The 27884-nt window shown below is 45.4% G+C and overlaps 1 protein-coding gene across 3 annotated transcripts in view; it reads left to right on the top strand.

Moving 5' to 3' along the window:
- Positions 1 to 27884, top strand: part of MOCS1 (molybdenum cofactor synthesis 1) — a 386238-nt gene that overhangs the window by 72597 nt on the left and 285757 nt on the right. The window contains exon 5 of one of the 3 annotated variants that reach the window (XM_081523254.1): positions 12654 to 12766. The exons of the other annotated variants lie outside the window; for them this stretch is intronic. The gene's annotated coding sequence lies outside the window, so the exon portion shown is untranslated. The remainder of the gene's footprint in view (positions 1 to 12653; positions 12767 to 27884) is intronic. 3 annotated transcript variants of the gene reach the window in all.

The raw sequence follows: 27884 nt of genomic DNA, 5'->3' as shown, positions 1-27884 counted from the left end.
AATTATACCCTGGGACTTGCAAGTGAATAATGCAGGCGCCTTTCCCCAGAGACCTCCAAATCAACTCATTTAAATTAATAAATCCCACTCTCCTCGGTGCCCAAACAACAGGCTTATTTATGTGTCTCAAAATTGGCTGAAATATCTGAGCAAGGGAACGGAGCAATTAGATTCCTTCTGTTCACAGAGAGCTCTTTGAGATGCAGTCTGAGCTTGCTCTTATTTTGGCTGAACGTAGGGAAAGAAAGGGGAAAGAAAGCCACAGTAACATTGAATTCAACCCAACCAATGGATTATTTCTAAATGTACATGCTGCCAAATAACCAAATTGACTGAATTTTTCACTTTCCAGTCACTTCTGTCTTTTCTAGCCTAAAAACCCTGATTTAGACCAGTCTTTCTTGACAAAGTCCTTGCAGAACTAAGACTAGAAAATATGGTTTGTTCTGACAGGTCTCCTACTGACACTCCTGGAACTGTGGACTGAAATTTACAGTATTTAAGGAAATGGGAGGCTCTGGCACTGACTCATGGGAGGGGGTGTGGCATCCCCGCTGCCCCAGATTGTTAACTCTTTAGCTTCTGTATCTCAGGGCAGTAGGTGTTGTTGGGGGAATCCTGAAGGAAAGGCAGGGCGGGGGTGCTGGAGGGCTCAACACAGCTGTGGGGATGAAAGCATTTCAATATTTCAACAGTGCCAAGGACTGACCGTCTAGCCTGCTTCTACCTACTGTGAACAGCTGGAGAGGGGGTGGGTTCTAGACTGCCTTTTGTGAGTCATTTGTTCCTGTTCTTTCCCTCTCACCTAGTTCTTCTTGCTTAGTCACGTAGTCCTGTCCAACTCTTTGTGATCCTGTGGACTGTAACCCGCCAGGCTCCTCTGTCCATGGAATTCTCCAGGCAAGAATACTGGAGTGGGTTGCCATGCTCCCCTCCAGGGGATCTTCCCAACCCAGAGATCGAACCCGAGTCTCCTGCATTGGCAGGCGGCTTCTTTACCGCTAGTGCCACCTGGGAAGCCCACTTTTTCTTAGACTGTCCTTGGAATGTCTGTCATCTCCACCCCAGCTCACACGGCGCTGGCCCAGTGCAATCATGATGCTAACCATTCAGAGTTAGGTCAGACTCCCTAAATTGAGGGCGCAGTCATCCAACAAGGTTGCCCTCACTTCAGACACTAGCCCCAGTTTGAAGGGTTCTCAGAGCCACCTGTACGTCTCACCAACTGGCTACAAATCCAAGGCTACCACGACCTCGTCAAGTTTGATAATTCACTGGAGTGACTCAGAACTAAGGAAAGTGCTTTATTTATGTAATAACTACAGTTTTATTGTAAAGGATATACATCAGGACCAGCTCCCCGCCCCTCACCCAAGACACAGAGGAGGTCCGGGAGGGCCCCAAACGTGAAGCTTCTGTGTCCTCAAGATGCATCACTCTTGCAGCTCATGTTGAGTGTTGCCAATCTGAGAAGTTCTCTGGAGCCATGGGGTCCAGGGTTTTTATTGGGATTTCATCATGTGGGCATGATTGAAACAGTGGCCATGTGATTGAACTCAGTCTCTAGCCCCCTGCCCCTCCCAGGAGCTCTGGCTGATATGTGGCTCCAACCATCTAATTAAATATTTCATCTTTCTGGAGTGGCCAGGCCCCATCCTGAGTCATCTTGTGGGCACAAACTTGGGTGTTGCTTAAGGGCCCAGCATGAATAACATGGGAAATTCCAAGGTGTAGAGGCTCCCTCCCAGGACCCAGGAACAGAGTCTTTTGTTATATAACATATGGTTTAAATGAATATGCTTTAGCTGAGGCCTGGCTTCTGTGTCCAGTAGGTATATGCTAGAAGGGTATTATGACTTTGTGTGTGTGTGAGCGTATGTGAATGTGGGTGAGCGGCACATGGAGGTGTCTGAGAAAGCATTATATGGAGTAAGGGCTGGCTGATGAAGCAGAGAGAGCCTTGGGTTGGAAGTCGAGCACTATCTTGGACTGAGTGGAATGTTATCCTCAACGAGGGGCAAGGACAGTGGTTGTTCTGCCACCAAAATTAGCTGTGTGCTCTCAGGGGTTTGCCTTCAGGCTAGAGGAGAGTAGGTCTGAGAGAGACCAGAGGACGGAAGGAACTGGGGAGTAAGTGGAGACATCTCATAGGAAATGAAATGTCAGAGCTGGGAAAGGCCTCTGTCCATGGTTTTGTATGTGCCTGTGTGTGTGTGTGTGTGAACATGTATTGGTGCCTATTACACACCAGGGCTTCCCTGGTGGCTCAGATGGTAAAGAGTATGCCTACAGTGCGGGTGACCGGGGTTCAATCGCTGGGTAGGGAAGATCCCCTGGAGAAGGAAATGGCAACCCACTCCAGTACTCTTGCCTGGAAAATCCCACCAATGGAGGAGGCTGGCAGGCTACAGTCCATGGGGTCGCAAAGAGTCGGACATGACTAAGCGACTTCACTTTCTTTCTTACACACGCATGAGTGTGCGTGAAGGTAAACGGGAAAAACGAGCTAAGTTGATGCGCTCTTCAGCTCTGCAGTGCCATCCACTAGGATGCAAACTGAACCCATGGCTGGTGAATGGCACACCTCTCACCATCGCTCTCAGCGAATGCGAACACTTTGAGGATTTTTGCTCTCTGTGCTCACAACCTTGTTCTCTGTCAGATTCCCAGGAAGGGGATATACTTCTCTCAGTGGATCATGCTGCACTAAAAGCTGCAACCCCAGTATGGTCAGTCTGGGCTGCTCCTGCCAGTGGACCAGCAAGCAGAGAAAGGAGTGACTCTGTAAGTGGGAATAATTGGCCCTGACCCTCATGAGGAGCTGGGATTGCTGGTACATGTCAGGAGCAGGGAGGAACCTGTCTAGAACTCAAGAATCTGCTGAGCTGTCTCCTGGGCTTCCATGCCTGGTCATGGTAAAAACAACAGCAGTCGTTGCAGCCTGACAAGAGCAGGGCCGCTGAGAGCTCAGAGCCCTTGAGATGAGGCTCAGTGAGATCTCACAGGTGAGCAGCTCAGACCAGCAGGCCAAGGGGGAGGGGTCCCAACATGTATGCTGGAGGAGGGAGATGATGAGTGTTAGCTTTGGTCTCAGGACTAGTTGCAATCACAGGAACTATAGCAAGTCCCACTTACCTTCCTGTATTAAGTTTTGACAGAGATTGTAGGCAGCCACCACTGTGAAGAAAACTCGATGATGGGTTGGACAGAGTGGAAGGCCCAGGAAGGTCCAAGTGGTTCAAGGGGTGGATTGTTCTAGACATGCGTGGGTGCTCTGTTGTGTCAGACTCTTTGTGACTCCATGGACTGTAGCCTGCCAGGCTCCTCTGTCCATGGGATTCTCCAGCCAAAAATACTGGAGTGGGTTGCTGTGCTCTCTTCCAGGGCATCTTCATGACCCAGGGATTTGAGAGAGTCATTTCCTAGGCAGGTTGATAAGAAGTCTAGGGGTCCCCAAGGAGAGAGGGGTCTGGAATTCTCAAGGAGGAAGAAAGGACAAACTTTTTTTTCTTTTCTCTCTACATTCCCTAGGATTATATAACAATAATATATCCTGCCTAAGGACAGTCTCTGGATTAAACTTTCTGGCTAACTCTGTTATCTTAAAATGTAAATTATGGGAGTAGGTCTGTCTTTACAAGGGTTATATAACAATAATATATCCTGCCTGAGGACAGTCTCTAGATTAAACCTTCTGGCTAATCCTGTTATCTTAGAGTATGTAACTCCACTGCTAACACTAGCAAGGTACTCTTTCTGCCCCCTTCTGATGCCTATGTCAGAAGTTTTCTCTATCTCCTTTATACTTTAATAAAACTTTATTACACAAAAGCTCTGAGCAATCAAGCCTCGTCTCTGGCCTCGGATTGAATTCTTCTCCTCTGGAGGCCAAGAATCCCGGTATCTTTACATGGGTCAGTAACAAACCTTTCATATTCAACCCATATCTCCTGGCATTGGCAGGTGGATTCTTTACCACTGCACCACCTGGGAAGCCCCTGGATTGCTCCAGACACCTCTTCTCTATGACTTCACACCCTCTTGTCCCCACTGCTCACTCCTGCCTCTGCTATGATGAGTGGTCCACTGCAGCCTACAGCCAGCCTCATGCAACATGGTGAGGGTGAGCCCAGGGGTCTTTGTGTCGACAAGCCCTCCAGAGGATTCTAAGGTGTATCAAGGTTAAGTGTCACTGCCCCAGGACACAGGAAGTACTCAGCAAGTGTGCCAAGGGCAGGGATGACTCTGGTGAGCAGGCCCACTTCATCCAGTCTATAGAAACAGGTTCTCCCTGGGCTCTTTCTCAAATAGGATCTGTTTGTGTATTAGGAATTTTGTCACTTTGAGGCAAAGAGGGATTTCTGTTCAAGCCTGTGAGCCTCGACTTGAGAGCCTGAGGGTCATCATAATTAACCCAACACGGGCTGCCTGGATGAAGTAAGAGGTACCTCAGTGCTTGCTTATCTCAGTATGTATAAGGTGTTAGGGAGGCAGAACTGCCATTTCCTCATGATACCTGAGCTGTTTTTCCCTTCTTGAACAGGGAAACTCAATCAGCAATGTTATGGTAGGTTATTTCAAAGGGTCAAAAAGGGATGGAGCAGAAGAGAGACCTCTGGGAAACCAAACATTCTTGACCTGCAGCAGGAGAGATTAAGGTTAGATCTCAGGAGGGACATTCTGAAAGCCAAGGAAACCTCTAGGGACCTAAGGAAATTACGAACTCTTCTCTCATAAATGCCTGAGTTGGGGTTGATCCTACATGTGGACAGAGGAACTGACGACAAAGCTTTCAGGACTCAGGGGGCTGATTGAGAGGTGACTGCCTTTCAGTGAGGAGTCAGAGAAGCAGGGATTGTCCCTCACTTGTCATCCAGGTGGATCTGAACCCATTTTCCTAGCTTCTCTGTACCAGGGTTTCTTAACCTTGACACTACAGACAGTTTGGGCTGAATAATTCCTTGTTGAGGGGCACCCCTAACCTCTATCTTCTAGATGCCAGTAGCATCCTTCTCCACAATTATGACAATGAAAATTGCCTCCAGAGATCACCAAATGCCCCTGGGGATGGGGGACCCAGGCTCTCCCTGTACTGTGAGGCTCAGAAGATCCATAAGGACCTTCTCAGCACCCGTGTACTGTCACATGGAGCACACGCCACCCCACGGCATTTAGGCAGCAGAATTATGGCAGAGCCTGACTCCAAGGGACAGAGTACACGACTGCCTCACCACATTCACTGTGGGCCACTGCAAGACCAGCCTGGCCCGAACTGGCTCTCTTTAAAATGCTTGTCTTCCAGACCAGCTGGCAGGGGCTTCATTGGCCACCTTGTCTGGGGAGTTTAAATTCTAATTGGGCTGGTAGGGGAAAGGGCCCTGATGTCACACACTGGAATCCCCCACCCTCATTTGAAAACCGGTACCCCAGGCCACACCTCAGGAAACCAAGAGGCCAATGTCATAGCCAAGAGATGGAAACGTTACTACCAAATTCCCAGTTTGCTACTTCTGAGGCATTATCTCCCGAAAGACTCTTAAGTGGAGGTGGAGGTGAATGAGGCAGGGTTTTGCAAGTGTAGGGTTGGATCTTGTCTTTCTTTAAAATATTGTTGTTTTGTTCATCACGGATACTTTTTGCATCCATTTTCATTTTTAGAAATATTGTATTAAAATACTATTTGGTTACTAGGTTTTTTTGGTGTCCCTCTGAAATTTTGCAGCCTAGCAAGTATCTCGCTCACTGATCCTGGCCCAGAGCACCAAAGTTTTATGATCCATAATTGTGGGCCTGGGGCTGAGGGGCCTGGCAAAGGGAGCAAGCAAGGCTTAACCTGAAGGCCCAGAACCCCAGGTGTTGCAGAAGCCCCTGGCAGGGACAGCCCCGCTGGAACATACTGCAGATAAACCAGACAGAGCCTCCCAGTTCTCACCCTTAGTGGATTAATGGTTCTAGGCTATTACACATAATTCATTTCTTTATTCACAATCATTCTCCAAGAGCCTGCTCTGGAGCAGACATTGGAGGGACCAATAAGATGCTGCTCCCTTCCTGGCTGAGAAGACAGGCTCGTAAACAAAGAAGCCTGATGCTGGCGATAAGGGCTGAACAAAGCACACGGGGTGATGATCCAGCAGTGATTCGTGGAATCTGTTCTGTGGCAGCAGAAACCCCAACATAAGACTCATTCTTAACCCATCAGAGATCTTGTCAACCACCAGTCATTTTCCAAGTTCTCTAACAAGCCTGCCAGAATCACAGTGCTGAGATATGAGCTGGGGGTTTACTTGGCTTCATTTCCTTCAGTCACTTAGGAAGAAGGGGCTTTCTCTGCTTCCATTCATAGAGCTGAGGCTCGGTCAGATGGAAACAATGAAATGATTCCCACATGATTAGAGTGCTTAATTGATGAAAAACCAAATTTTTTTTTTTTATTGCCCACTCTTTTTTTCTTTTTGAGATTCAGATGATGGAGTTGGTGGGGGAATGATGTACAGACGAGAAACAGAAAATAATATGCTTCTGAGCGATGTTCTAACTCTCCATTGTACAGATGAACAAACTGAGGCCCAGAGAGGATAATTGACTTGTTTCATGGTGTAGCCTTAAAAAAGAACTTATAATACTAGTGCAGACCTGCGGGAGTGGGCAGGAAGGGCAGTGTCTACTTCTATGTGTCTGCCTGTGCAGGGACCCACACTGCTTTCTTCATTAAGGAATTAATTAAGCAGCAGCTACAGTGGTGGTGAACAGAGCTAACATCCAAGCATTCGGTTTGTGGCAGGAGATGGGGTCCCTTGTGGGTGGTGCCAGGTGTCCCACTCTGGAGGGGAGAGGGTGGGTAGCACTCGGAAGAGATGGGGCTCTGGTCTCACCCCCAGCAGCTCCGCCATCCCTCCACGTTGCTGCTCTCTGGCTCCTGGAAAGAGGGAGGGCCGCAAGCATCAGTGGTTCCATTTTACGGTTGAGGAAGCTGGCATCCAGAAAGGGTTTGGCAGTTTGCCCCAGGGCAATCTTCTAAGTGAACTGCTGGCAGAGCCTGGCCTGCAGTCCAGACCTCTGTGTTTTCAGGCCTCCCTGGGTTCTCTCCCCAGCCTCACAGAGGCTCTGCTCCTGGAATACACAGATCAGGATGCCATCTGCCCACAGGAGACTGTATCCAGTCCTCTCTGCCGTGAGCTACCCATCTCTAGGGAGCTCCATCAGCGCAGAGAAACCCAGATCAGTCTGTCTCAGAATGCCTGCCAGGAAGTTCTTTCTTGGTTTGTGTTTTTTCATACAGACACAGCCCATCTCCCTTTCAAGACTCTGCACACTAAGGACCACCTCTCTCATCTCTCGTTAACCTGGCCCAGCACCTGGTTGAGTCTGTGTTCTAGAAACATCAGTTCCCGGCTCCTGCCCTTATATGGCTGACCCGGATGGAGGTGGGTCTGGGATTCTGATTATCTGCATTGCAGCAGATGCATTTCCTGAGAGCTGCAAGGGAAGGGCCTTTATGCCCCGAAACACGAGATTACAAACACAGATGCCTGGGGGTGGGATGGGGGCGTTGAGGCAGATAACAAAGAAAGGAAGCCTTGCCGATGGTTCTCTAGGGACCCCCAAATTCCACCTATGTTAGTGGGCATCTTTACTCAGCTTCAGCTCACACTGGTTTCAAGAAACTGGACCCAGTTTTGCATCGGCAAGGAAGGCAGAAATTTTAATTTCTATGTAAAATTTCCTGATTTGACAGTGTTGGCATTAAACTTGTCTTCTAAAAAAGGCACTGTGCCATCAGGTCAAACAAAACAAGTCTGAGCTGCCCCTTTGCAGACTCACTTCACCACTTTCTTAGGCATAGGGCTACACAGAGCACAGAAGGAGCAGGGTGGGTGAGGGTCTGTAGGAGAGGGGTTCATGGAGTCCTCCCTCTTCCCCTTTCCTGGAAACTTTTAGGGGGAGCAGAGACTCCCCTGCACTGTACCTGAAACTAAGTCCCTGGCCCCATTGGCACTGGGCCCTATGCCCTCAAACCATCCATCTACCCTGGTGTTCTTGGAGTCTCTCTCTGACTCACCCCACCATGCTCCTTCCTTCCCTGTGGGTAAATGAGAGGGAAAAACCATCAAGTCCCATGTGTTCCACAGTGTGGCTTGGCAGCGTTCATCTCAAATGTCTTCTCAGCGAATCTCCGTGTTTTCAATTACCTCCTAACTCACCTCCAGGGAGCCCAGCCAAGCGGGAGGATTAGCAGAATAATGAGTTTAAATTATTTAGTTTTTTTTTTCCCCCTCCCATCTCTATTCTGTGGCGATATTGAATCTAATCCAGGTCCAGATGCATTGGATGATACAAGACAGGTTATGGCTAATAACTGATCTCATTTTCAAATTAATATGCAAATTCCCCCTCATAGCTGAGGAATGAAAGAGGCTAGTTGGGACTAGCGGGGAAGACAAAGAAGGGAGGAGAAGGCTACAGTGTCCCTCTCCCCGCACCCCAGTCTAATCAGAATCTTTGCTCCAGAGGCAAGGAAGAAGAAATTGATGAGTCCCCAGGTGTACTCAGGTCTCCCTCTGCAGGAAGACTGTGGGATCTTTAAGCTGCGGAGCTGGAGGGGAATTCACTCCATTTTACAGATGAAGGAACTGAGGCCCAAAGATTCCATGTGTGCTGGGAGCAGAGTGGTGCCTATAAACCAGAGTATTTGAGGGCTCCTGTGCCAGCAGGAAGGCACAAGAGATCAGTCTTCCCTGAAGTGAATAGCAGGAGAAATGAGATTCTTTCCACTCCTAAGTGAAAATTCATCCCAGAAGCAGGTCCTCTATTGCATGATGTTCTCCATAGGGCCATACACAGCGTCTGGTCGGAGTGCTGACCACTTCTGATAATTACCAGTTGTACAGCTGAGTTAATCAATGAAGCCATGAGTTCAGCACACACCTTGGAATGTGCCAGTCATTGCACAGAGCGCTAGGCATAGACTTTTGTCCTGTGTTAATATGTAACCATCAATTCCACATAACAAACTGGAAAGCTGAGTCCTAGTGAGTGACCTACCTGGGGGAGAGATTTCCCGTAGAGGTGGGTCTGACTTCCATGGCTCCTAGGTTTGTTCTGGTCTCACCCTGTCTCCTGGACTGGCCCTTTGATTTCATGCTGGGTGCCCCTGATCGTGGTTGTACGCAGCCTGGCTTCCCTCTGTTTATTTTGAAAAGGCTCATGGAAAAATGTGTTGGCACCTACCCAGCTCACCTTGGAAGATGGTTTATTGGGAGGGGAGGGGTCACTGGCTGCAGATGACCCGCAGCTAGTGAAGAAGAAGGGGCCGCTTCTTGGCTGGATGGAAACCGGGGCCCAGCATAGGGTGTCGTGGTCCAAAGATTGGCGTCTGTGATGCTTCATTAGGCAGAGTTGTCTCAGCAGGAGCCCTGTTCCCTTAATCACTTAATCTTCATGTTGGTTTCCTTAATGTGTATTTACCCTCCTGTCTTTCCCCTTCTCCTGGCTGCTGTCTGTGCTGTCATTATAGCTGCATCTTGGATTCAGAGGCTGTTGGATGCTGGAAGATGGGAGGCTGTGGGGCTGCAGGAGGTGGGCCCAGGGGATCAAGGAGACCTTCCTGCTCACCTTTTTCAGACTCCGTGTCCCGTGTGGAAAGCAGTGACTCAGGCCAGATGCCCAGGGGAAATCCAGGAGGAGGAACTAGAAGGAGACGATCAGGTGATGCTGTCCAGTATGATAGCCACTAGCCATCCATGGCTGTTTTCACTTACATGGAAATTAATTAAAATGTAGCAGAATTAAAAATTCAGTCTTTGGTCACACTAACACTCTCACTTGTGTTCAGTGGCCACGCCTGGCTAGTGGCTGTTGTATTAGTATTTTATTAGCATGAATAGCGCATGTCTATCATCACAGGACATTTGGTTGGACAGTCACTCTAAGGTGGTTCCTGTGTCTTAAGCATCTGATTCCTGGTTTGAGTCCCAGGAGATTCCATCCCTCTATCTCCAGGCCCACCATACATCTGCAATACCCAGTTCAGAGCCTTGTCTGGGGTGGGGGGCTTGGTATGAGGCACCACATTGTCCAAAACTGGATGAGAGGGTGCAGTGATCCTGTTTATCCATCTGAGAGTCTGGGCCTGCATCTTAACAAGAGCACTGTTTTGAGGAACTGTTGTTTCAGTTCACAGATTGTGTGTGTGTGTGTGTGTGTGTGTGTGTGTGTGTGTATGTGTGTGTCTGTACTAGGTCACAACGTGCAATATACATTATTTGGATGTGGATAATGGTTAACAATGGTTGTGAACTAGTAACCAAGAGAGCTAGCCCCTTACTTTTCAATGGGGACAATGCTTTTCTTATCCCCTGCCTTGTCTCTTTTTACTTTTACTTCCATCCCCTTCCGCTTGGACAAATACTAGTCACAACCCTCTAAATTGATTTTGCTCCCCACTAATGGGAGGCAAGAATTCTACCACCGAGCCGCCAAGGGTCCTCACTGATGGGTCTTGACCTACAGTGTAATAACACCTGCTCCTGGTGATGGTCTGAGAATCTCTCACTGCCCTTCCTGCTCCCTGCGCTGCCCTCATGACCCTTGCTGTTTGGAAGAGATCATCTCTGGAAAGGTGTGCCACCTAGAACACCAGGTGATGCGGGTCTGTGGAGGGCTCCCTGAAGCACAGGGGAAGAAATGTCATCGCGTCTGCTTCTCAAACACAATGAAGCAGTTGATATGTATTGGAGGGACCGTCAATTTCCTGCCGTGGGTATTGGCTATTCCTGCAAAATGTACTAACCAGGAGAACAGAGTAGACGTTGGGGCCCCTGTGCGCGTGTGCCAGGCACTGAACTGCGAACTTTTCAGGTTTATCTCTTTATTCCTCACTATCACCCTGTGAGGTCAATACCATTAGTTCCACTTTACAGATGAAAAGACTGAGCTCAGAAAAGACAAGGAACTAGTCTAGGGTCACAGAGTGGCAGACCTGGGATTTAAACCCAAGTCTCAGTATGTCCAGAACCTCTGTTATCTTGGGAACGTGAAATTATTTGAACGGTTGAATATCAACATTACTCCAGAGAACAAAAACACCAGGGTCTGTGTCTCTTCTTCCCTCCTCTCTCTCGCTCTCTTTCACACACGCACACACACACCCACTCACACTCTTCACACCACATATAATTACTAGATCAAATCTGTATACAACTTACTGCCCCATTTGTTTTGACATGGGTGTGACATAAGGTCCAGCCATACTGGGTCTCCATAACCCTTTCTGAGTGGAAAATGGGGAAGGTGAAAGAGAACAGGACAGGGAGGCCCGGCGTGCTGCAGTCCATGGGGTTGCAAAGAGTTGGACGCGACTAATCGACTGAACTGAACTGATAAGAGAATGGGCAGCCCCCAGGGGAGTTTTACTCAGGCCCACAGCCCCCTCCTAAAGCAGGAGGCTGTCTGTGGGCGGCGCTATGGAGCAGCTTGTCCACCCTCCATTCCACCCTACTTCTAGGGTGTCTCCCTGCCCTGCCAAGGCTGGGAAGCTAAAAATGACACTCCTTAGACTTCTTTGTAGCTATCATTCTGTGTGTGAATTAAATTCTCTAATTTCAAGGTCCTTGCACAAGACCTGGGGGAAAAAAGGTGACTTGGAGGCCACCTTGCTATTGCTTTTGGCTATTTTCCTGCTGGAAAATGAGGTTGTAGAGATGTGGCTTTTCCCCCCTGTGGCAGTATTCAGATGCCTGTTCTTCTTGTTCTTGGGTTGAGAAGGAACAGCTGTGGACACATGGCGGTGGCTGAAAATCACATTGCAGCTGATCCCCAGGATTGAGAATGGTTCGAGACAGGCGGGCATGGGGACACAGCTGTAGGGCTGGCTTCCTGAGTCTGGATGCCTGGAGCCTGCATCACGGTTGTGGGCCTTGAACTCAGCAGTGACCAACAGTGGCGGCCTCTGGGGACAGCTCCATTGATAGGTCAGCTCCCGGGTCCTGGACCCAGACTGAAGCCCACATGGTTCCAGATCTTCTTGGAGATGTTCAGGAACTTAATCCCATGTCTTCAATCCCTCTTCTTGCACAGAACCTGGCTGATACATGTTCCTTCACCACCCCTGCCTTCCCTTGAGCAACCAACCCTGTTCTCCACATATCCAGTAAGGACTGTCCCTTGCCAGCAAGAATGCTCACTCCACCATTGAGGCTGAGTCTTGGTACAGAACCCTGCTCAATTTATCACTTCGTTTCAGTGATTTCTATGAATTTATCTGTACCTGTTCACAAATAAGAACGTTCAGTCTTGCGGACCGTGTTTGGATGGTTTCATCAGAGACATATTCAGTCTCGAGGAAGCCTCAGATACTTAATCGGGTAACTCTTCTCCTTCTGGGTATTCTGAGATCCTGAAGGCTTTCTGCAGAGGCAGGAAGTTCCCAGGAGAAGTCCCACACCCTGCTTTGTAACTTGGAGGTCAGCAGGTTGCCAGCTCTCCCCTCTGAGCCCTCAGAAGCCAAAGTTAGATCCTGTCTTCTACTCCCTGGTGTCCTAGGAGTGAGGGGAGGGGGTGCTTTGTGTGTCTCCTGAGGAAGATCTTGTTTGCCCCCAAGAGAAGGAGGAGTGATGAAGGTCTGAGTCATTGGACCTCCTCTCCCCCTGCAGGAGTGGTCCTCACTGATGTGACTGGCTGGCCCAAGGAGGGAGCACCAGCCACAGGAACCCTGGGCTTCAGTCATGGGCAGAGCCACCAGGCATGACCATCAACGCCATTACAGGTGAGCAGACTAGAGCCTAAGAGAGGGACTGATTCAGGTCACACCTGAGTCACCAGGAGGACAAGGACAAGCAGCCTGGAATGCCTGACTCCAGCTCGTCCACTGCCCTTTCCTCCACACAGTGCTGGGGAAAGGCATCTCTCCTGGAGAGTAGGGCTGGGACGCAGCCATCACGAGGAAAGCTGGAGTGTGAGTGAGCTGGTAAATGGTCCCTGCGCTTCTTCAGGGAGATCAGGTGCGTCCATCAGGGTCCTGATGGTAAACAAATGGCACCTCAAATCAGGTCATTTGAGGAGACTGAAATAAAGGGACACTTACAAAGCTGCCGGCAGGGAAAGGGAGATGATAAAGGATGGTACTGTAGTGGGGGAGAGGATTCTATTCCCCTCCAGGTCAGGAAGGCCAAGGGGAGGGCTGGCACGTGGAACCCCGAGGGAAAGGGAGCTGTGACCTTCGGGTAAGGGATGTGGCCGGCTCACAGCAACACCACCAAGAGAGGGCCAGGAGACCAGGACGCTGACTCCCCTCTTCCCCTGCTCCATGACTCCCCGCCAGTGCCTCCCGTTGGCCAAACCCAACCAGGGTTCGAGAGAAACGGGACCCAGTGATGCTGTGCACAGGAGAGCGCCTCCTGGGCACAAGTAGGGGGAAAAATCTGAAGGGAAATTTTTTATCTAGCCTGTGAGAGCCCTTGAGGGCAGAGAGAACCAGTCCTCTAGATGATCTGGGGGTCTGCCCACTGAGAGCACGGGCAGTGGATTCAGAGAGCCAGCCCTCCCCACCTGGTTAGGAGCCTGGTTCCCCTGCAGAGACATCTTTCCAGGGATGCTCAGCCTAGCCTGACCCTCAGAAAGGTTGGAAGGAATGGCTTCAAGGGCAACTGAAGAGCCTCCTTCCACCAATGCTGTGTTTCTTGGAGAATCTAAAGAATACTTTTCCATGGAGGGTGATTTCCTACCAACCTAAAGAAAGACACACAGAGACAGAGCTGATCTAAAATGCTTCAGGGAGGGAGTGGGAAGTAGCCTGAGAGATACCTGAATCATCCCTCAGGCAGTGGATGGTGTTTGGAGGTATCCCTTAGGCCGGGTACCTGGCATCTCTGCTCTTTGTAAATGCCTGCGGCCACCACCTGAAGAAATGGAAAGATGGACAGCAGTGTTGTCTGCCACTGGAGTGCACATGCTATTTTTAATACAATACAGGTGACTTCAGGGTACCAACCATGCAAAATAGAGATAAGGAGTGTGAAGCACTCACCCAAATGACTTAGCACCAATTCATGCATTCAGTGGGCTTGTCTCAGCGGTGCTGTTTCCCGGGTCCTCCCAGGCGCTGGCTCTTCATCTCCCTCTGTCCTTGGGACTGTCCTCCCACTGCCCTCTCCTGCTGGGTCACCCCCTCCCTGCTGGTCCCAGACCAGCAGAGTCTCCTTGCTCCTCAAGGTGCCTGATGAAGCATGGCCCCTTTGTGCCTGCACACCAGGTCCACCTTCTAACCTTGGGTCAAAATGGACATGTCACAGACAATGTCTAGTTCAAGTCCTTAAAAAAGAAGGTGCTAGACTGGAATTACATGTGCAAGGATTTTAGTAGGGGAGGCACTAAAGGAGAAAATGAGGAGGGAGCCAATAAAGGCTAGGAGAGTCCTCATACTGCAACGTAAAACTGGTGATGAATGAAGGAAAGAGAGAAGGGGGTTGGCTGGAACACCCTAGGGCTCTAAGCATGCTAAAGGGGGGTTGGCAAGGTGGCTGTTCTCAGGCCAAAATGCCCTGTCAGAGGTGTATGGGTCTCTCGGGGACCTGCTCCCCTGAGTGTCCTGCTGCACTCGGTCATGGGGCGGGAGCAGCCCACTGAGACATGGACCGTTGCCCTGGTGCAAACATGATACTGATTTCAGAGCACAGCAGTGGGGGCCCTTAGACAGCTAAGCTCCCTGCAGTTGGAAGTCTTCAGGGCATATTCTCAGGGCTGCCACAACCCCATACCATGCCCACCAGCTCATCCTGTTCTCTGCCCATACAAATTCCTCAGTTAGCCTTTACTCCTTGCCTTGTTCAGTGGCTGGATACTGAGTCTTCCACCTTGACCAGTATGTTCTTCATTTCTCCCACTTTCTTTCTCTTATATGGGCTTTTTTTTTTTTTTAATGGGCTCTGACCCCTTTTCCATCTCTTTCACTCTTAGGTAACTCATCCAGCTATTTCTCATCTTGTTGGATCCAGTTTTCCTGAACATCTCAGCATCCTCTCTTGAATCTCCAATCCATTATACTAACACCTATTTCACCAGTGTTGGATAGAAAACCCCTTTAGGGGAAAGGGAATTCTGCTTAATTCTCCATCTCCCTGGATTGTCCAATGAGTCAATATTCTTTCATACAACATTTCCATTTTCATATAAAACCTCTGAATTTTATTATATCTTGTTTTAGCTTGGATTCCCCTGAAAGCAGAGGCTGAAGGAAGCTTTGGGTGCAGTAAGTTTGTTTGGGAGATGAACCCAGGCTGCTGAAGTGAAGGAACAGGGAGAGAAAGACTGGAGAAAGGGAAAACTAATAAATAGGACATTATGAGTCTGGGATCTGATGGCTTCAGTGGTGAGTTCTACCAAACATTTAGAGAAGAATGAATACCAATCCTTCTCAAAATATCCCAAAATATAGAAAAAAGAGGAAACATTTCCCAATTAGTTTTTGAGGCTAGCATTACATAATAAAGCCACATAAAGATCCATCACATAAAAAATTAGAGACCAATGTCTCCTATGCCTATAGATGCAGGAATCCTCAACAGAATATTAGCAATCCTAATCCAACAGCATATTTAAAAGGTGATACACTATGACCAAATATGACTTATCCCAGGAATGCAAAGGTGGTTTAGCACAAGATAATCAATCAATGTAATAAACCATGTTAATAGAATGAAGGGAAAAGCCCAGATGATCATCTAATTGATGCAGAAAATATATTTGACAAAATCCAATATCCTTTCATGATAAAAACTCAGAAAACTGGAAATGAAAAGGGGCTTCCTCAACATGATAAAGAGCATTTATGAAAAATTCACAGCTAACACCATACCCAATGGTAAAAGACTGAACCTTTTCTCTATAAGATGAGGAAAAAGAAAAAAAAAATGCCTGTTTTCACCACTGCTGTTCAACCCTGTACTAGAAGTTCTAGCTAGAGCAATTAAACAAGAGAAAGAAATGTAAAGCATCAGAATTAGTAAGGAAGATTCCTATTCACAGATGACATATACTATATATAGAAATCCCAAAGAAACAATAAGAAAACTAATAGAAGCAATAAACAAATTCAGTAGATTTGTAGGAAATATAATCAACACAACAAAAATCAGTTGTGTTTCTCTATTCCAGTGGTGAACAATCTGAAAAGAAAGCAACTTCATTTACAATAGTATCTAGAAGAGTAAAATACTGAGGAATAATTTAACCAAGGAGGTAAAAGTCTTATACACTGAAAACTATAAAAAGTTGCTGAAAAACATTAAAGAAGACCTAAATAAATAGAAAGACGTCCTTTGTGCATGATTTGGAAGATTTAGTATTGTTAAGATGGCAGTACTACCCAGCACAATCCCTATCAAAAATTCCAAATCTTTTTTGGCAGAAATGGAAAAGCTGATCCTCAAATTTATATAGAACTACAAAGGGCCTGAGTAGCCAAAAAAAAAAATTTTTTTTTTAAAGAATAAGGTTGGAAGACACATTTTCCAATTTCAAAATATACTAAAAAGCTACAGTAAATAAAACTGAATGATATTGTTGTAAGAATAGATGAAATAGACTTGAGAGTCCAGAAATAAACCCATTTATCTACAGTCAGTTGATTTGCAACAAGAATACCAAATTCATTCAAGGGGAAAGGATAGTCAGTTTAACAAATGGTGCTAGGAAAACTGGATTTCCAAATGGGAACAAATGAAGTTTGACTCCTACCTCATACTATATAAAAATTAAGTCAAAATGGGTCAGTAACGTAATGTAATAATTAAAATCATAAAACACTTAGAGAAAAAGGGGTGAATCTTCATGGCTTTGGATTTGGCAATGGGTTCTCAGACATTGCACCAAAAGCATGAGCAACAAAGGAAAAGAGTATATAAATTGGGCTTTATCAAAACTAAAAGTTTTCATGCAAAGGACATTATCAAAGTAAAAAGACAGCTTATAGAATGAGAAAAAAGATTTGTAAACCATATATTGCAAAAGTGAATTACTAAATATATAAATAACTTCTAAACACAACAAAAAAAAGAACCTAATTAAAAATGACTTAGACATTTTTCTAAAGATGATATACAAATGGCCAATAAGCATACGAGAAGGTGCTAATCATTAATTATTAGGGAAATGCAAATAAAACCTCAATGATATACCACTTCTCACCTACTATGATCACAATAATAATATAAGAATGTGGAAAATTAGAACTCTTAAACATTGTTGGTGAAAATACAAAATGGTTCAGTTGCTATGGAAAACAGTTTGGAAGTTCCTCAAAAAGTTAAATATAGAGTCACCATATGACTCAGAAATTTCACTCCTGGATATGTACCTAAAAAGATGGAAACAACCTGTGTCCATCAGAAAATGAATGGATAAACAAAATGTGGTCTTTACTTGCAAATAGAATATTATTCAGCTATAAAAAAGAATGAAGTTCTGATTCATGCTCTTGATACAACATGGATGAATCTTGAAAACCTTATGTTAAGTGAAATAAGCCAGACACAAAAGGACAAACATGATTCAACTTATATGAAATATCTTAGATAAATTCCTGGTGACAGAAAGATTAGAAGTTATCAGGGGCTGGGGGTAGAAGGGGTTGAGGGATTTCTGGCTTAACGCACAAAATTATTATGAAAACGGCTTGGAAATCAATAGTGGTGATGATGGCACAACATTGTGAACATAATTAACACCACGGAATTGTACACTTAAAATGGTTAAAATGGCATACTTTATCATCTATTGAAATATATAATATAAATATATAAATAATATACATTGTCATGCTTTTCTCCAGGGGATCTTCCCAACTCGAACCCACATCTCTTGTCTCCTGCGTTGGCAGGCAGGTTCTATACGACTACCACCACCTGGGAAGCCCAAAATATAAATATATTTAAACAAAGTATACCATTTTAATCATCATTTTACGTCCATATATATGTGTATGTTTGCATGCGTACTCACTCAGTCATGTCTGACTCTGGGACCCCATGGACTATATGTAGCCTGCCAGGCTCCTCTGTCTAAGGAATTTTTCAGGCAAGAATACTGGGGCGAATTGCCATTTCTTTCTCAGTCCAGGGATTGAACCAGCGTCTCCAGCTTGGCAGGCATTCTTTACCATTGTGCCACCTGGGGAGCCCATACGTGTGTGTGTGTGTGTGTGTGTGTGTGTGTGTGTGTGTGTGTATAATTTGCTACATATCTTTTGAAAGACTGTATTACTGAGTGAGCTGGGTGTGTGTGTGTGTGTGTGTGTGTGTGTGTAATTTGCTACATATCTTTTGAAAGACTGTATTACTGAGTGAGCTGGGTGTGTGTGTGTGTGTGTGTGTGTGTGTATAATTTGCTACATATCTTTTGAAAGACTGTATTACTGAGTGAGCTGGGGACCACTGTGGAAAACTGGGTCCTGCTAGGACCGGCCTAGGGAACCATGTAGAATATACCTCAGAATTGTCCCTTTGAAAGATCAATAGCTGGGATATCTGTTCACTGGCTTCCGTCCTCCAGTAGTTTAGTTGCCCTTTGGATTATTAACTCTCTAGCACTCCCAGGCTGTGCTCAGGTGTGGACTAAGTCCTTGCAGCCCTAAAGAAAGCCTGGAGGCAGAAAGCAGAGGCTTCCTTGGTGCCCTGAGGCAGGATCTGTCGGCCACAGACATGCTGGAATCAGTGATGTGAGGCACGAGGAACCGCCTCATGTCTCACGCTCCTTCCTCCAAGTCTGGGAATCCCCTCCGATCAGCAGGGCCCGTTTGAAGGAAGCAGTGGGTGGTTTCACCAGGGAGAAGTTTGTACATCCTTGGGTCTCAGGACAACAACAGGGCTTCTACGACTGCCAACATCTGAGGCAGACAGACTGATGGGCTGGCTTCCCTGAGCAGCATCGCCAGCTTGTAATCATCAGGGGAACGTCATCTGTGACACAGAGGGTGTCCACCTGAAATCTAGCCCCTTCTGGGGTACTCAGATGCCACTGCATCAGTTTTCTCTCACTTCTGAACACCTGTGTTTCAGAAATCTAATAATGAGCATCCCCAGAGAGAAAGTGAAGAGATGATCACAGGGTCTCCACGTGGGGGGATGTAGACTTCCTTCCCAGAGCCCGTGTGTCTTGAGGACAAAACCTTGTACAAGTATGCACACTCAGATCGCGAGGGACAAAAGCAGGCCAGTTTCTAAATCTGACTCCCTTTCAAAAGCTGCATCACTATCACAAATAGGGATACTAAGGTGACAGATGATGGGATAAACCAGCGGGAAAAAAACAGACAAAAAGGTCAGACTGCCTCAGCCACCATGTTGGTGAGCAACCTGGCCACCCTTTCCTTCTCAGTCCTCCCCTCCCTGGACCCTGGTTCTCCCAAATGGAAAAAAAAAAAAGAAGAAGTTAAAACGAAATGACTCTTATGGTCCTTTCTACCCACATTCTTCATCAGTCACAAGACCCTCATCCACATCTATCCTGGGAAGTCCATCTAATTTGCAGGTTTCCTGAGGTTGAATCTTCATTTGCTGAAGTTCGGGGGCAGGAATTTTTGTTCCTATCATCTCCATGTTTAGTTTTGACTGAGCATCCTGAAGCCCTTGGTGCCAAGAGCCTGGTTCCAACCCTAGCAAGCTCCTGTCATCAATAAAAAACACAGATGCTCGTGGACCACAGATTAATCTCCCATGCCCTTCCCCATCCTCTTTGTGAGATGTACTCAGTGACTAGTGTGAGTGAGTTTGGTTATGGGTAGAAGTTGGTAGCAGAAAGGACCAATTAGATAGTAAAAACAAAACAAAAAAAAGTTAGCATGGAATAGCAGAAAAATAGCATTTTCAAAAAGTTAGAAGTAAGTTCAAATCCTGGTTATGCTGACTGCTAGCTTTATGTTTTTGAGCAAATTACTCACAACTCAATTTTCCTATTTGGACAACTCTGACACAGGGTTGTTTTTAGAATTAGTAATAATATAGTTAAGTAGTTGATGACTATCAGATATTCAATAAGTGGAAGCTATTATTATTTAAGGGCTTCCCTGGTTGCTCAGATGCTAAAGAATCTGCCTGCAATGCAGGAGACCCAGGTTTGATCCATGGGTCGGGAAATTTAAGGATGGGGGCTACAATAGTTAAGATTCTTTTGGCTGCAAGGAATAGAAATTGTTAAATAAAAAAGAAACTTTGTGTGAAGGATAGTGGGACAGCTCACAAAAAATTGAAAGAAAAGGCAAACAACCTGGATGCAAGATGGGCTGATAACAGAAACACATCAAGGATATCAGCAGCAGGAAGCACGGAATTTCTCCCAAGAAACCTCTTTTGGAAAAAGATTCCTGGGGGCAAAATCACAGAGTTCAGACATGGCCCTTGAAGGTCTGCCCATTCCTGGTATCAGAGCCAGACACTGGGGAACCCCATTAATTACTGTCGACTACAAGCGACTGAACTGAACTGAACAAGGATGATGTCTTTAATGATATCTGGGCTCCAGCTTTGCTTCAGAAGGGACCCTGGACCCTGAAGATGTGGTCACAATGTCTTTCAGCTGCTTTGACTGAGGTTCTTATAAGCTGGAGCTGCCCCCATCTCCCAACACATTCAGCCTCTGTAAGCTAGAGGGTGATTAATGGATGTTACCCACCATGTTTATCACTTACAACTACAGTCACCAGTTGCAGGCATGGTTGAGAAAAGATTGCAATCTGCACTTTGTGTTCATTGATTTCTACAAGCTTCCATTATGCATACTGCTCATTGATATCTGTCATATAGACAAATCGCATCATAGATGTTCTCGTGTTGTGCCTTTTACTTGCTGCTTATTCTCTTAGAAACCCAAGAAACAGAGTCCTACTGATATAATTTCCAACTTATTCAGCGATGTATCACAGTACTTCCTAGAAGGCCAAATGTGAGCATTGAAGGTCCTTCAAAAGTCAACTGGTGCAGCTTCTCAATCCCGGATATATGTTAGACTCACATGGGAGATTTAAATACTGAAGCCAAGACTTTGACCTCAGAGATTTGGTTTAATTGGTTAGGGCAGAGTTCAGAAGTCAGTATTTTAAAATAACTGCCTGGTGATTTTCATGTGCAGCCAGGGTGGGGAGCTATTGATTTTGTCCAAGCTTTATTTCACAGACAGGAAAACAGAAGCACAGTGATGAACACGGGGGCATGTGCTTAAGGTCACTTCACTGATAACTTGTTGAACTAGGACTTGAACCCAAGGGTCCTGATTACCCATTCAGCACTCTTTCTCTTTGGATGACTGATTGCTCTTGCCCCATGAAGAGTTGAAAGATTTCCAGAAGGTGTTATTAGATTTGGCATGGAGTTGGGAGGGGAGTTTTAAGCTAAGGAGAACCAAGACTGGGGCCAGCAACCCAGGGATTTTGCAAGTTTAGAACCTCAAATGGGACCAACAGAAATTGTAAGCAATAACACATCATACAGGCATCAGTTTCTGATGTGAGAGTGATCATAAGTGTGAGTGAGCACTCGGTCATTATTTTTCAATCCCTTAGTTAATGTGAAAGAAAAAGGCTGCCCCTTAACATTTCAGACAAAAAGCTATGGCGGAGAGACTCCACCCAGCTCAGCTTCTCCTGGAAGCCTTCATGTAACAGAGGTCATGTTACTCTTTTCCTTCTGTAGCTAGGTTGGTGCCTGATACTTAGTTTAGGCGTACATGCCTAGGTAGTAAAATGTTTTTAAAAAAGATTAAAACAAAAAATAATAGTGACATCTAGGGGTAAAGGTGATTGTGATTAGGTAGTTATACACAGGGGCTTGCTTCATTATTAGCTTAAGTAACAGAAAGTTACACTAGTTAGGAACAATTTATCCGAGCAAAGATGGCTGGACTTATGTAAAGTTTCGGAGTCAGGGATAACGTGGGGATTGTAATGGTTTTAGTGAAGGGAGTAAGCTGTGTTAGGCTTGGCAAGAATTAACTTAGGCAAGACTTCACTGCAGTAAGTTGGCTACTGATGGATTTTCAGTGGCTATCCTTGATTGGTTGGTTTGCAAGTGTGCTCAATGAAGCATGTTATCATTGATATAAGACTGAGGCAAGTTGTCAGCAATGGCACCCCACTCCGGTACTCTTGCCTGGAGAGTCCCAGGGACGGGGGAGCCTGGTGGGCTGCCATCTATGGGGTCGCACAGAGTCGGACATGACTGAAGTGACTTAGCAGCAGCAGCAGCAAGTTGTCACTGATTAATCAAACTCTACTTGCAGCCAAACTTATCATTCAAGAGTGAGGGTAGAGAAGATATTTTCTGATATTCAGAGTATCAAAAAATGGACTTCCTCTGCATCCTTCCTCCACAATGAGCTGTGCATTGTGCTTCACTAAAGATGAGAGACTAGATCAAGAAAGAGGAAGATGAAATATAAGAGGAGACCCATCACAGAGGCAAATATAATAAATGGAGATGCTGTGATGACAGCTGTACTGCAGGCATAGACAGATTTGTCCAGATACAGGCAGCTCATGTGTAAGGATCCCAGCTGCTTACCTTATTCTTTTGAATCTACAGATGGAAGTTTCTGCTGAGTTTCTCCTAGTTTTTCTCCTTGTCTGGCTCCTGTTACCTGTGTGCCCAGTTAACTGCTCCCAGACTCACCAAAAGACTCAGTTCAGCTTGGCTTTTCTTAGGAACTTTCATCTAACAGGAGCCACACTGCTCCATCCTTGTAGCAGCTAGATTTGTGCCTGACTGTTAATAGTTTAGAGAGTAGATAACATGGGTGGCAAAAAGCAAAAACAAAGAATGATTAAAACAAAACAGTATAATGGTTCCCTCTGCGGGTGGGGGACTATGCAATTGGGGAGTAACTCACAAGGGCTTCTAAGGCAGGGGTCCCTAATCCTGGGCCATGGACCGGTAGCCATCTGTGGCCTGTAAGGACCTCGGCTTCATAGCAGGAGGTGAGTGGTGGGTGAAACAGAAACCGCCCCCCACCACCAGGTCCGTGGAAAATTATCTTCCACAAAACTGGTCCCTGATGCCAAAAAAGTTGGGACCACTGGTCTAAAATGTTGGCCTTTCTTAACATTAGATGACCTCATAATGATTTTTTAAACTATACCTTAGACATTATTTTTTATTGAAGTATAGTTGGTTTACCATATTATAGTAACTATGTTTTTGTGCTCTCCTGTATGTATGATGTATTTCACAATTTAAAAATCTCTATCACTTGATATAAATACACCAGCAGTCATGCTTACTAAGCTTCTTTCTGAAGGTGCATTATTTTCAATACTGAAAAAAGCTCAATGAAAGCTCCAAAAGGTTATGATGAACAGCACACTGCTCTCTGCCTGCTGCAGAGAGAGTTTTTTTTTTAAAGAAATAAATAAGCTGATGTCTGCTGTTTTGAAACCTACAGACAATAGAACCCTTTTTAATTTTGTTGATTACCTTTTATGTTTATTAGCTGCTAAACAAATGTTCAGTCACACAAACACATGCTCACACACTCCCTCCCTCCTTCCTCTCTGTCTACAGTAACTACTATATACGACAAGGTGACAGAATCTTCCATCCTTCATCATGAAATTATATGAGGAGCCTCTCTTTTCTTAGGCTGAAGCCAGATGGGAACAGGAAGAGTAGGAGAAGGGTGTCTTTAGTCTAAGTGTGTTTGTCTGAGGGCAAGAGAATGTGCCCCAGGTGAGCAGCGGCCTTTTGACACTGAACCTACCCAGCTGTGGGACTGTGGTCAAAGGATGTCTGTGCTCGCCAATCAGAGTGGCTGCTCCTCTCTGTGGGGGCGGGGTCTAAACAAGATGAAGGTGAAAGGTTGTTGCTGAACCATGAAAGACGCAGGAAATCTTGGCCTCTGGAGGAGAAGAATTCAATCCGAGGCCAGAGAGGAGGCTTTATCACCCAGAGTTTTTGTGTAATAAAGTTTTATTAAAGTATAAAAGAGATAGAGAAAGCTTCTGACATAGATGTCAGAAGGGGGCAGAAAGAGTGCCCCCCTGCTAGTCTTTAGCTGGATGTTATATAGCTACTAGCAGTCTGCTAATTAAAGAAAGGAAATGTCTCAAAACTCAGAGAATGGCACCAGGCCCCTCACCCACAAGATGCATTTTGAGATAATCTTGGCACCATGTGAGTCATCCCAGGCCATAAAACGATTGACATGAATCTTGAAGAAAGGCAGATTTCCATACAAATATACAGTTTCATTAACATGGATTAGGAGAACAATGTTTGAGTATAACATATTGGTTTGTCAAGTCCGTTCTGAGCCTTTACTTGAAGACAGAGTCTGGGGTAAATACATAGCACATTAACATAGCTTAAGACAAACATTTCCTTAAGAAAAACGCATCGGTTAACTCAAGATTTGAGAAAAGTTAAGTTCAAGTGGAACCAGGTGTCATTATGGCAACACAGAATTTTAAGAGAAACCTCTTTTTAAATGTGTATAGAGAAGGGGAAAAAAAAATGTAATACCAGTTTGTTTCTTCCTGCTGCTTGAGAGAGAGATGAAAAACGTCTGACACTTGCAGCCTATTTCCTCTGTTTGGAGACCCCTGGCCTTCCTGCCTGTTACCCTCTCATAGGGAAGAAAGGCCAGTTGTAATCACTCCAATACTCAGTCTTCATAGAGAATGAAGTGAGAGTCATCTTTATGGAAACAGGAGAGGGAATCAGTCCCTGGCCTTGTCGACAGAGAGCAATATGCTAGATGCCACAGGGAGGGGACTCTTACCAGTCAGGATTCAACCAAAGAAGCACACCCACCCACACTGACCTTCAGAGAGGAAGGAGGACTACTTGCCTTGCAAGATCAGTTAAGTTCAGTTGCTCCGTCGTGTCCGACTCTTTGCGACCCCATGGACTGCAGCACACCAGGCTACCATGTGCATCACCAATCCCCAAAGCTTGCTCAAACTCATGTCCATCAAGTTGGTGATGCTATCCAACCATCTCATCCTCTGTTGTCCCCTTCTCCTCCTGCCTTCAATCTTTCCCAGCATCAGTGTCTTTTCAAATGAGTCAGTTCTTCGCATTAAGTGGCCCAAGTATTGGAGTTTTGGCTTCAACATCAGTCTTTCCAATGAATACTCAGGACTGATTTCCTTTAGGATGGACTGGTTGGATCTCCTTGCAGTCCAAGGGGCTCTCAAGAGTCTTCTCCAACACCACAGTTCAAAAGCATCAATTCTTTGGCGCTCAGCTTTCTTTATAGTCCAACTCTCACATCCATACATGACAACTGGAAAAACCATAGCTTTGACTAGACGGACCTTTGTTGGCAAAGTATTGTTTCTGCTTTTTAATATGCCGTCTAGGTTGGTCATAGCTTTTCTTCCAAGGAGCAAGCGTCTTTTAATTCATGGCTGCAGTCACCATCTGCAGTGATTTTGAAGCCCAAAAAAATAGTCTGTCACTGTTTCCATTGTTTCCCCATCTATTTGCCATGAAGTGATATGATCAGATGCCATGATCTTAGTTTTCTGAATGTTGAGTTTTAAGCCAACTTTTTCACTCTCCTCTTTCACTTTCATCAAGAGGCTCTTTAGTTCTCTGGTTTCTGCCATAAGAGTGGTGTCATCTGCATGTCTGAGATTATTGATATTTCTCCCAGCAATCTTGATTCCAGCTTGTGCTTCATCCAGCCTGGCATTCTGCATGACATACTCTGCATATAAGTTAAATAAGCAGGGTGACAATATACAGCCTTGACTACTCCTTTCCTGATTTGTAACCGGTCAGTTGTTCCATGTCCAGTTGTAACTGTTGCTTCTTGACCTGTAAACAGATTTCTCAGGAGGCAGGTAAGGTGGTCTGGTATTCCCATCTCTTGAAGAATTTTCCACAGTTTCTTGTGATCTGCACAGTCAAAGGCTTTGGCATAGTCAATAAAACAGAAATAAATGTGTTGTTTTTTTTTTTCCTGGAATTCTGTTGCTTTTTCAATGATCCAATGGATGTTGGCAATTTGATCTCTGGTTCCTCTGCCTTCTCTAAATCCAGCTTGAACATCTGGAAGTTCACGGTTCACTTAATGCTGAAGCCTGGCTTGGAGAATTTTGAGCATTACTTAACTGGCGTGTGAGATGAGTGCAATTGTGCAGTAGTTTGAATTCTTTGGCATTGCCTTTCTTTGAGATTGGAATGAAAACTGACCTTTTTCTAGTCCTGTGGCCACTGCTGAGTTTTCCAAATTTGCTGGCATAGTGAGTGCAGCACTTTCACAGCATCATCTTTGAGGATTTGAAATAGCTCAACTGGAATTCCATCACCTCCACTAGCTTTGTTCGTAGTGATGCTTCCTAAGGCCCACTTGACTTCACATTCCAGGATGTCTGGCTTTAGGTGAATGATCACACTATCATGGTTATCTGGTCATGAAGATCTTTTTTGTGTAGTTTTTCTGTGTATTGTTGCCACCTCTTCTTAGTATCTTCTGCTTCTGTTAGGTCCATACATTTTCTGTCCTTTATCATGCGCATTTTGCATGAAATGTTCCCTTGGTATATCTAATTTTCTTGAAGAGATCTCTAGTCTTTCCCATTCTATTGTCTTCTTCTATTTCTTTGCATTGGTCACTGAGGAAGTCTTTCTTATCTCTCCTTGCTAGTCTTTGGAACTCTGCATTTAAATGGGTATATCTTTCCTTTTCTCCTTTGCCTTTAGCTTCTTGTCTTTTCTCAGCTATTTTAAGGCCTCCTCAGACAACCATTTTGCCTTTCTTTTTCTTGCAGATGGTCTTGATCCCTGCCTCCTGTATGATGTCACGAACCTCCATCCATAGTTCTTTGGGCACTCTGTCTATCAGATCTAATCCCTTGAATCTATTTGTCACTTCCACTGTATAAATGTAAGGGATTTGATTTAGGTGATACCTGCATGGTCTAGTGGTTTTTCCTACTTTCTTCAATTTAAGTCTGAATTTGGTAATGAGTTCATGATCTGAGCCACAGTCAGCTCTCAGTCTTGTTTTTGTTGGCTGTATAGAGCTTCTCCATCTTTGAATATAATCAATCTGATTTCAGTATTGACCATCTGGTGATATCCATGTGTAGAGTCTTTTCTTGTGTTGTTGGAAGAGGATGTTTGCTATGACCAGTGCGTTCTTTTGGCAAAACTCTGTTAGCCTTTGGCCTGCTTCATTCTGTACTCCAAGGCCAAATTTGCCTGTCACTCCAGGTATCTCTTGACTTCCTTCTTTTGCATTCCAGTCCCCTATAATGAAAAGGATATCTTTTTTGGATGTTAGTTCTGGTCTATCATATAACTGTTCAACTTCAGCTTCTTCAGCATTACTGGTCAGGGCATAGACTTAGATTACTGTGGTATTGAATTGTTTGCCTTGGAAATGAACAGAGATCATTCTGTCATTTTTGAGATTGCACCAAAGTACTCTTGGGACTCTTTTGTTGACTATGAGGGCTACTCCATTTCTTCTAAGGGATTCTTGCCCACAGTAGTAGATATAATGGTCATCTGAATTAAATTCACCCATTCTGGTCCATTTTAGTTCATTGATTCCTAAAATGTCAATGTTCACTCTTGCCATCTACTGTTTGACCACTTCCAATTTGCCTTGATTCATGGACCTAACATTCCAGATTCCTATGCAATATTTCTCTTTATAGCATCGGACTTTACTTCCATCACCAATCACATCCACAACTGGGTATTGTTTTTACTTTGGCTGTGTCTCTTCATTCTCTCTGGAGTTATTTCTCCACTGATTTCCAGTAGCATATTTGGCACCTACTGATCTGGGGAGTTCATCTTTCAGTGTCCTATCTTTTTGCCCTTTCATACTGTTCACAGGGTTCTCAAGGCAAGAATACTGAAGTGGTTTGCCATTCCCTTCTCTAG

This window comes from Giraffa tippelskirchi, chromosome 8 (genome assembly GCF_054371585.1).
Source record: "Giraffa tippelskirchi isolate mGirTip1 chromosome 8, T2T-mGirTip1v1.2.pri, whole genome shotgun sequence".
In the NCBI taxonomy this organism is placed as follows: Eukaryota; Metazoa; Chordata; class Mammalia; order Artiodactyla; family Giraffidae; genus Giraffa; species Giraffa tippelskirchi.
The sequence above is the reverse complement of the archived record's forward strand: the minus strand, read 5'-3'. Positions and strand labels throughout refer to the sequence as shown.